General features: G+C 45.5%; 1 pseudogene; it reads left to right on the plus strand.

Moving 5' to 3' along the window:
• The first annotated feature begins 5,658 nt into the window (after window positions 1-5,658).
• Window positions 5,659-7,745, plus strand: Ldha-ps28 (lactate dehydrogenase A, pseudogene 28; annotated as a pseudogene).
• Window positions 7,746-9,011: the final 1,266 nt, after the last annotated feature.

Below are 9,011 nucleotides of genomic sequence, written 5' to 3' on the forward strand. Positions count from 1 at the left end.
TAATTTGTCCCTCTGTTTGACCTGACCAGTCCCATGACCTTGGATCCTGCCTGGATTGTTTCAGCATCCAGGGATCTGGTCCTTGACAGCAGCAAACCTCCAGCTTGGGTTCCAAACCTGCTCACGCCCCGAGAGCTCACAGTCAGCCTGTGTTGACCAGATCTCACTCCATGATGCAGATCCCATAATGCATCCCTCATCCATAGCATAGAAAACACATATAACCCAACTCAACTAGATGGTGACCCCAGTACTGCAGAAAATCTCTATGGACATGCATGGACAGAGTATGTATTTGTGATACATGTTCATGCACATATATATTATATACATACAGAAATCTGAATAACTCAAGTTTAATAGATTTAATTATTTGATAGATTTTAAACATTTCCTTAATTCATTTCTTCCTTCTCTCTTCCCTTTCTAGTTAATTTTAAAAGATCAGGGTACAAACTGGACATAGTCATGTTTGAATATTCACATAATAAAACCTTGAGTTGGGGAACTGGCCTAGACACCACAAAGCTTTTCACTACACTAGCACAAAGCCCTTAGAGAGATTGTAGTTTTATGGTTGCTGCTTGACCTCCACCCTAACCCACCCACCCGTGGCCGAGACTCTCTCACCTCCTTACATACTCTGCCTCATTCCTTGTCATTCCCCTCTTCTAGTCCTCACTGTTCCCATCCGATTGCCTTCTAAGCCTTAGGAAAGTGGAGAGTTAATTCTCTTTATAGGGCCAGCATGTAACCTCAGATAAGCAACCCCTCCAGAACACAATCCCTACTGTAGCTGTTTGGAGCTTCTTCCTCATATCTAAGTCTTTAAAACTCACACGACACAACAGTCCTAACTGAGAATCAGCAATGCTGTATTCACTGTGTTAGGCAGTATTCATTACAAAAGAGAGCACAACATATCCAAGCCATGCCTTGCTTGCTAGCTTTCTGTTACTCTAACAAAATGCCAGAAATAATCAACTTATAAAGAGAAAAGGTTTATTTTGGCTCACAGTATGGGAGGTTCTCACCTCTAACTAGTTGATCTTATTGCTTTGGACCTGTAGCAAGGCAGGCCCATTCTGAAGGGAGCATGTGGTAGAGCTTAACTGCTCACCTCATGACCAGGAAGAAAGATAGGAAGGGGCCAAAATGCCACAACCTCCTTCAGGGGGTGTGCCCACCATGATCTCAGGACCCCCCAACAAGCTCCTCCTCAAAGAGATTGCACCAGTTTCCAACAACACCATTTTGGGACCAAGCTGTTAACCTGGGGAGCCCCGTGGGGGACATTTATCCAAACCATAGCAAACCAAACCTCACGAATTTGACAGTCTAGTGACAGAAACAGAGGCAGCCGACAAATTTCTGATTGGCTGAGATAACAGCTTATCTGCCTTTTCACCATGCTGTGTCTGTCCCTCTGTGTCACTCGACTTCTGGAGGGCCACTACCCTCCCTCCTGTCTCAGAAGAGCTGGCCCATTTTCTTCTCAGCAGTCCTTGAATTCATCTCTCCTCCGTGTTCTCACTCCTCATGCTTCTCAGTATTTATTACTCTGAAATACCTGATACTCTATTTTTACCCTTGAAACAGCCTGCGCTGTACAGAAAACCACCAAAGAAATACTGAGTGTGTTTGGTAGAATCTTCAAGCATCGTTTTGGCAGTTTCCTCAAGAACCATTTTGTACTTTTATCCTTTTGAAACTTGTGTGTAACCTCAAATGATCAGGATGGGAGCCAATAGATTGATATCCTTGGATCTAGATTACACATTCCTCCAAATGGTTTCTCAGAAATTGTGTCAGTTTTTTTGTTTTAAGGGATTTTATTTGGATTGTCTTCTAGGTACTTTCTGTTGCTCTGGAAAAATCCCACACATCTAGGTTTACTTTCTGTAACTCATTTTAGCCTAGCTAAGAAGTGTAAAGAAACATTGCTCCCATTCTGTGCCAGTAAGGAAGAGAGTTTTGGACTCTGGGAATCTTTACAAAACACCCTATAGATCTCATCTTGTTATGGTTATCCTCTGGGAGGCCAGGACAAGGTGGCCCTAGTGGTACTAGTGGTTTTTCCTTTCCTTTTCAAATGAGTATTAGCCTTCCTTTGGAAAGCATTTGATTCCTCTTTTTAACGAATACAAAAGGTCATTACACAAAACAGTACTGAAGAGAGTCTACGAGCGTGTGGACAGTTCTGTCCCACTGCTGCTCTTCAAGGCATCAATATCTGACACTGCTTGAGGTGTTGACCCAAGCTGAGTGAGTTTCCGAAGAACTGGGAAATCCATCTGGGCAGACAGGCAGGCACTATCAGCAGGGGAGAGATCTGAGTCCGGGGTGTCCTGGGGGTGTGCGTTGGGGGTGTGGGGGTGTGTGTGGGAGTGTGAGAGCCAGAGCACGTGGCTCTTTGGTAAGAGAGGCATTTCCACTGTGGAAGGCATTCGTTAAGAGATGCGTGTGTGCAAGGCCCTGGGTTCAGTCCCCAGCTCCGAAAAAAAAGAACCAAAAAAAAAAAAAAAAAAAAAAAAAAAGAGAGATGTGTGTGTAAGGGCTATCCCAGGCACATTACCACTGCCCTTGGATGCAGAGAGAGGCTTTATTTTGCCTTCAAGTATCACAGTTGTATAGTCTCATCTGGGATCATAACTGGAACTTTTCTAGAACCTTAAAGTACTTAGAATTGTTATTCCCGATAAGACCTACATCTCTAATACGTTCTTGCTGGGTATGGTGGTACGTGTATCTGAGCACTCAGGTGAGTCTCTTTTCATATTCATGTCTATATTTGTATTATATACATGTATCATATGCATGTGTGTATACATGTATGTAGGTATGTGTCCAAAAGTGAAGGTGCCCTCAGAGGTCGGAAGAGGTCAGGTCATCTGGAGTTGGCATCATAGGCAGCTATGAGACCCCTGCCATGGGTGCTGGGAACTGAGCTCAGGCTCTCTGCAAGAGCACCACACACCCTGAACCACCTCTCTAGCTCCACTTAGGATTTTTTCATGTGGGAGCAGGCTCAAGTGGGTGGGAGGGTGGTACTGGTGCTGAGATAGCCCTGGGGACTAAGTAAAGCAAGTCTGTCAGGGAGAGATCAGTAGTGGAAATCATGAAGTACAAGGGGCCTCGAATTTTAATAATGTTAATGTGCATCTACATGAGACAGGTTCACGCTGGTGCTCTTGGATCCGTGGGTGGGAGAGAGCTTAGGGACAGAGACATTAGCATTTCAAGACCCCTCTAGAGCTGCTGTCTTTTACTGTCCACAGGAGAAAGGCCAAAGGTACCAAAGTGTTTGCCTGTCCAGAACAGCTGGCACTAGCCAAAAATGAAAGCAGAGGTTGACGGTGACTAATTAAAATGGCAGGTCAAAGTTCAGGTACACATACACAAACATGGGGACAGAGAGCGAGTGAGAGAGAGAGAGAGAGAGAGAGAGAGAGAGAGAGAGAGAGAGAGAGAGCTGGCTAGTGAGGCCACCACACACAGTCAGTCATTAGCAAGCAGTAGCCACCATAGTTTTAGACTGGTTTCTGTCTACAGCAAGGTGCAAAGACTTCCTGCTTCTCAAGTTGTATTTTGGCAAGTGACTAGATGAAGTCCAAAAGAAACAAGAAGAGATTTGAAAGAAAAAGTAGAAAGTCCCATTTGGCTTGAAATACACAATTTGCATAGTTACAAAAGGCCTCCTAAGGAAAAAGATCTGCGATTTGGTGGCTCCCGAGCTCAAAAATGAGTGAAGTATGACACGGTATCAAAGAAAAAGGCCGTGAAACCTTAAACCATGCTGGCGAAGCATAGTGTCCAGGTAAACTGAGTGACCGTCCCACAGCAGCAGCAGCAGCAGCAGCTCAGGCTTTTATTATCAGATTTTAAAGGTAGACAAAATGAGGCATCTGCCTGTAATCTCAGCACTTAGATGCTGAGGTAGGAGGCAACCTTAGCTCCTGAGGGTGAGTCCAGCTTGGGCTATATAGTTAGTCTCAGGCTAGCTTTTGAATAGAGAGTGAGACCCTGACCTACACACACACACACACACACACACACCCTAAAAACAACAACAACAACACAGAAAAAACAAGGAGGAGGACTGAATAGACTGAAAGCTGTCCTAGCATGAGTTCAAAGCCTCAGGACACACATGACTGTAACCCCAGTGGCAGAGACAAGATGGTCCCTGTAGCCTAGCTGTGGGCTCAGTAAGAAACTCTGTCTCAAAGGCTTAAAGTCAAGGGTGGTAGAGCAGGACACCGGATGTCCTTCTCCGGCCTTTGCATGTGCATGTACAGACACATATACACCAAAGTCTCTACCCCCACCCACACGTGGGGGTGTGGTGGGGGTGGGAGCATGAATCTTGAGAAAGATAAATAGGTCACAGAAGAACTATGTCACCAGATATGTGGTCAAAGAACTGGTTGTGCTTGACTGAAGGAGAAAAGACCGGGCTGAAATGAACTGTTGCTGCACAAAGGATCTTGTGATGAAAGAGATGGATTTATAGTTATCCCGAGGGCAAGCTGAGAGTTGGACTTGAGCTTAATGAAAAGCAGCCATTTAAAGAATCAAACCTGCATGACGACATAGTACTCCTACACCCAGAAGCAGTCACTGCTGAATGCGTCCCAGGGAGGTTAGAGTGGCTTTGTTAGGAATTCTAAGAGAGTAGGCCTTGTAGGGGCACTGGGGAGGTAGAACAGCAGAGGCAGTGCCTGGGTCAGATGGCCTACCAAGTCGAATGTTTCTGTCCAGTGTCGCTTTCTGTCCCTTCCACTGTTTGTCCCATGTCTCCAACTTCTCTGCCATTTGGACATTTTCTCCCTTTAAAGATGTTTGTTTGTTTGTTTGTTTGTTTGTTTGTTTGTTTGAGATGGGGGTCTCACTAGGTAATCCCAGCTGTCCTGGAATTCACTATGTAGACCAGGCTGGCCTCAACCCACAGAGCCTGCCTCCTTAGATTGGGGATTAAAGGTTGGCAACTCCATGATGGGTCCTTTCTATTCCTAAGGGAATAATCACCGTCTGACCCTTTCATTCGCTCTCAGAATAGAAGGTAACACTTTTCACCTGTTTAGTATTTTGGTCTTGGGCCAGTGAGATGGTTCAGCAAGTAAAAGCACTTGGTACCAAGCCTAATAATCTGAGTTTAATACCCAGGACAGACATGACAGAAGGACAGAACTGACTGATTCTCCCAAGTTCTCTTTTGACTTCACAAGAGTGCCAAGGCATGTACACACACACACACACACACACACACACACACACACACACACACACACACTAAGCAAATGTAAAAGAAAATAATAATAAACAGGACCTTGATTTCCCCTGAGACCCACCATCATCCTCTCTCCTCCCTCACTTTTGGTTCTTAGATTAGATTTATGACACCCAGGAAAGGTCATGTACCATTTGCCTGGCTTACAAGTGCCTCATACATTGATTATTTCCGGGAAAGTGAAGTGACCCAAACTGACCAGTATTAATTAGTTCAAAGATCAAAGATCTGTACCATAACTGTTAGGGAAAAGTTGGGGACTTTTTTTTTTCTCGGTAAGCTGTAGTAGATAGAAGCCAGTGTTGAAAGAAAAAGAAGTCAGCCCATTAAGGAGGATATGGGGAATGGAGAAAGACTATTCCGACGACATGCCCCCAATAAACCCCACCCATCCTGATATGCCCCGCCCACCCCAGTAAACACTGCTCACCTTGACTTAGATCTCTGTCTCTTGAAGCCAATGTGTCCTTTCGGTTTTAAACTCACCCAGTCCTTGCTTCTTGGCCTGTCGAGATTTGACTCCTGCACACCTCTCCAGCACAGTTTCTTTCCACAGCCCTCTGGTCTCTTTCTGTGGAGCTGCTGCACAGGTGACTGCAGGGCCCAGAGTCTGGCCTTCTGGGTCTGCTTCTGAAGACTGACACATCTCCCAACACGCTTTCAGGAAACATTTCACTCCTAAATGCCTTAGCCCCACTCCTAAATGCTCGAGCTGGCCTTGCTCACCCCCCTGTCCTGTCTGCAGTGTGTCCATCTCTTTCCTCTTAGGATTTGGATCCCAGGAGTCATGTAAGTCACACTCACTAACCCCTCCTAAACTACTTAAACACTCAGATCCCACATCTCAGCTCCCGCCATCTTGTTAGAGACTCAGAGGGACACGAGCCCGAGTGATGGCGTTGTCTTGGGAAGAATTCACATCATGGAGAAGAGGAGAAGACCATCATCATTCTTGGGTCAGGGCACATTCTGTTACTGGGATGAGATGCTGGAGACAAAACTTGTAGAAGAGGTTCTTTGATTCTGGTTTTCATTGCTTTGAACCTATGATAAGACAACATGTTTTAGAGGGGACAAACCATTCCCCTTATGGCCAGGGAACAAGAATGAAGAGAGACTATTGCCCCTTCAAAGGGATACTCTCACATGACCCAAAGACCCCAAAATTTCCCTCAGAGTTCTATCATGTTCCTACAGCACTCAGCATGGGCAACCCTTTAACACGAGTCTTCAGGAAACACCAAGTTTCTAACTGCTTCAGCTCCTAGTCACGTGTGCCCACTGTAGCGTCTTCTGAGACATCTTATTGAGAATAGATGTCTAAATCCACACAGAGCAAATGGGGCCAAAGGGTCTCTCTTGCTCTGTTCCTCAGTTCCTACCCAACAACCCTTATCCTTGGCACATGATAACAATCAGCGTTTTATGTCCCGGCCCAGAGCAAGTCTGTACATACCCAAGAACACAAGTATGTGTCCTCCCCACCCTGCTCTTCATACATAGGGCTGGCCTTTGCTCTTCTTTTTCTTCTCAGGAATAGCCCCTGGAAGCTGGGTATTACTGGCACATGCCTACAATCCCAGAATTTAGAAGAAGGAAGCAAAGGGAACAGAGGTTAAAGGTCATTTGTGACTACATAGTAAGTCTGAGGTCAGTCTAGGTTACATCAGATACTCTCTTCAAAAAAAAAAAAGGAACAATATTCTAGAGAATATTAATTCAATTAATATTACTTCAAAACTCTTTTGACTGGAGCCATTGTCTTGGAACCTGGACTCTGCAACCGGGCGCCTGATACCACCCCCATTGTGCACCTGTGGTCCCTTTTGGTTCCTGGTCCAAAATGGCAACCCTCAAGGACCATCAGTGTCTTAATGGAGGACTTGGCAGCTCAGCTTGCCCTTGTCGATGTCATGGAAGACGAGCAGAAGGGAGAGATGATGGATCTCCAGCCTGGCAGCCTCTTCCTTAGGACACCAGAAACTGTCTCCAGCAAAGACTACAGTGTGACTGCAAACTCCAAACTGATCATTGTCACACGGGGGCCGACAGCTGGAGGGAGAGAGCCGGCTCAACGGTTCAGCGAGACGTGAACATCTTCAAGTCCGTCGTTCCCAACTGTGAAGTGCAGTACGCACTGCAAGCCGCTCATTGTCTCACCCGCTGGATATCTTGACCTACGACCTATGTGGCTTTCCCCAAAACAGAGTTACCGGGAGTGATCACAATCTGGACTCAGCTGGGCGCTGTTACCTGATGGGAGAAAGGCTGCGCGTTCACCCGCTGAGCTGTCATGGATGGGTCCTAGGGGAGCATGGTGACTCATGTGTGGAGTGACGTGAATGTTGCCAGTGTCTCCCTGAGGAATCTGAACCCAGAACTGGGCACCACCGATGCAGATAAGGAGCAATGGAAGGAGGTTCACAAGCAGGTGGTTGACAGTACTACGAGGTGATCATTTTTGTTCATTTTATTTCATGTATGACTCTGTGCTCTCTCTCTCTCTCTCTCTAGAGAGAGAGCGCATCTTTCAGTATTTTCACTTTTGTCATTTTCTACTTTCATCTTGTTCTTTTCTATTATGTTTTCTGTGTGTATGTGTATGAGTGTGAGTGTGCATGTATGAGCGTGAGTGAATGTGTATATAAATGTGCTTCTGTGTATAGTGTGTGTGTATGTATACATAAATATGACTGTGTAAATTAGTGAGTGTGTGTATGAGTGTGTGAGTATGTATGTATATATATATGAGTGTGTGAATGTGTATATAAGTGTGTGAGTATTGTGTGTGCGACTGTTGTGTGTGTGTGTATATGTAAATGTGTATATGAGTGCAAGTGTGTTGTGCATGCATGTGAGCTCTCACCACAGTGCTCTGGTGGAGATCAGAGGACAACTTATGGAAGTTTTCTCCTTTCACCTTGTGGGTCCCTGGGCTGGGCTGCAGGAGCCTTTATCTGCTGGGTCATCACAACGGTCATTGCCATTTTGGGTGAAAATTATTTCAAAAACTGTTATGCACATCATGGCAGGTTTTTTTGTGTTTTTTTTTGTTGTTGTTGTTGTTTTTTACAAAAACAAGGTAAACACAACTTGACCCATTTTAAAAGACTCGATGTTAGCATCATCTATGTTCGGTTTATAAAAGGGCAAGATGGAGCCTGATTCTTTAAAGTGTTGTCAAGTCTGTAGAATTGAGTGTTTCTTACTCATAGGCTGTTCCTTCTGCAGGTGACAGACCGTAAGCTCACTGCCCAAGCTGCTAAGAAGTGCGGGAGAGCTGGGCTGTTTCCGGTGGGCAGAGTGAACCCATGACTACACACAGCCATAGCCTTAGGCTGGTCAGCTCTGTACAAGAACAGGTGGGAGAAGTTCAGCCCAAACCTCAGATGTGGTCCACAGCCTCCATGTAGAAATTTTGAGTGAAGAGATTTGCAACAGGAGGTGCCTTAGTTTGGGTTGTATTACTGTGAAGGGACACTAGACCACTGCAACTCTTATGAAGAAAAACATTTAATTGGGGTTGGCTTACAGTTTCAGAGGGTTAGTCCATTATCATCATGGTGGGAAGCACAGTAGCATGCAGGCAGGCATGGAGCTGGAAAAGGAGCTGAGAGTTTTACATCCTGATCCTCCGGCAATAGGAGACGGTGAACCACACTGGGCCTAGCCAGAACATGTACAAGACCCCAAAGCCCTCCTCAGCAATGACATACTGCCT

Source organism: Rattus norvegicus, chromosome 7 (genome assembly GCF_021556685.1).
Source record: "Rattus norvegicus strain SHRSP/BbbUtx chromosome 7, alternate assembly SHRSP_T2T, whole genome shotgun sequence".
Taxonomy (NCBI): domain Eukaryota; kingdom Metazoa; phylum Chordata; class Mammalia; order Rodentia; family Muridae; genus Rattus; species Rattus norvegicus.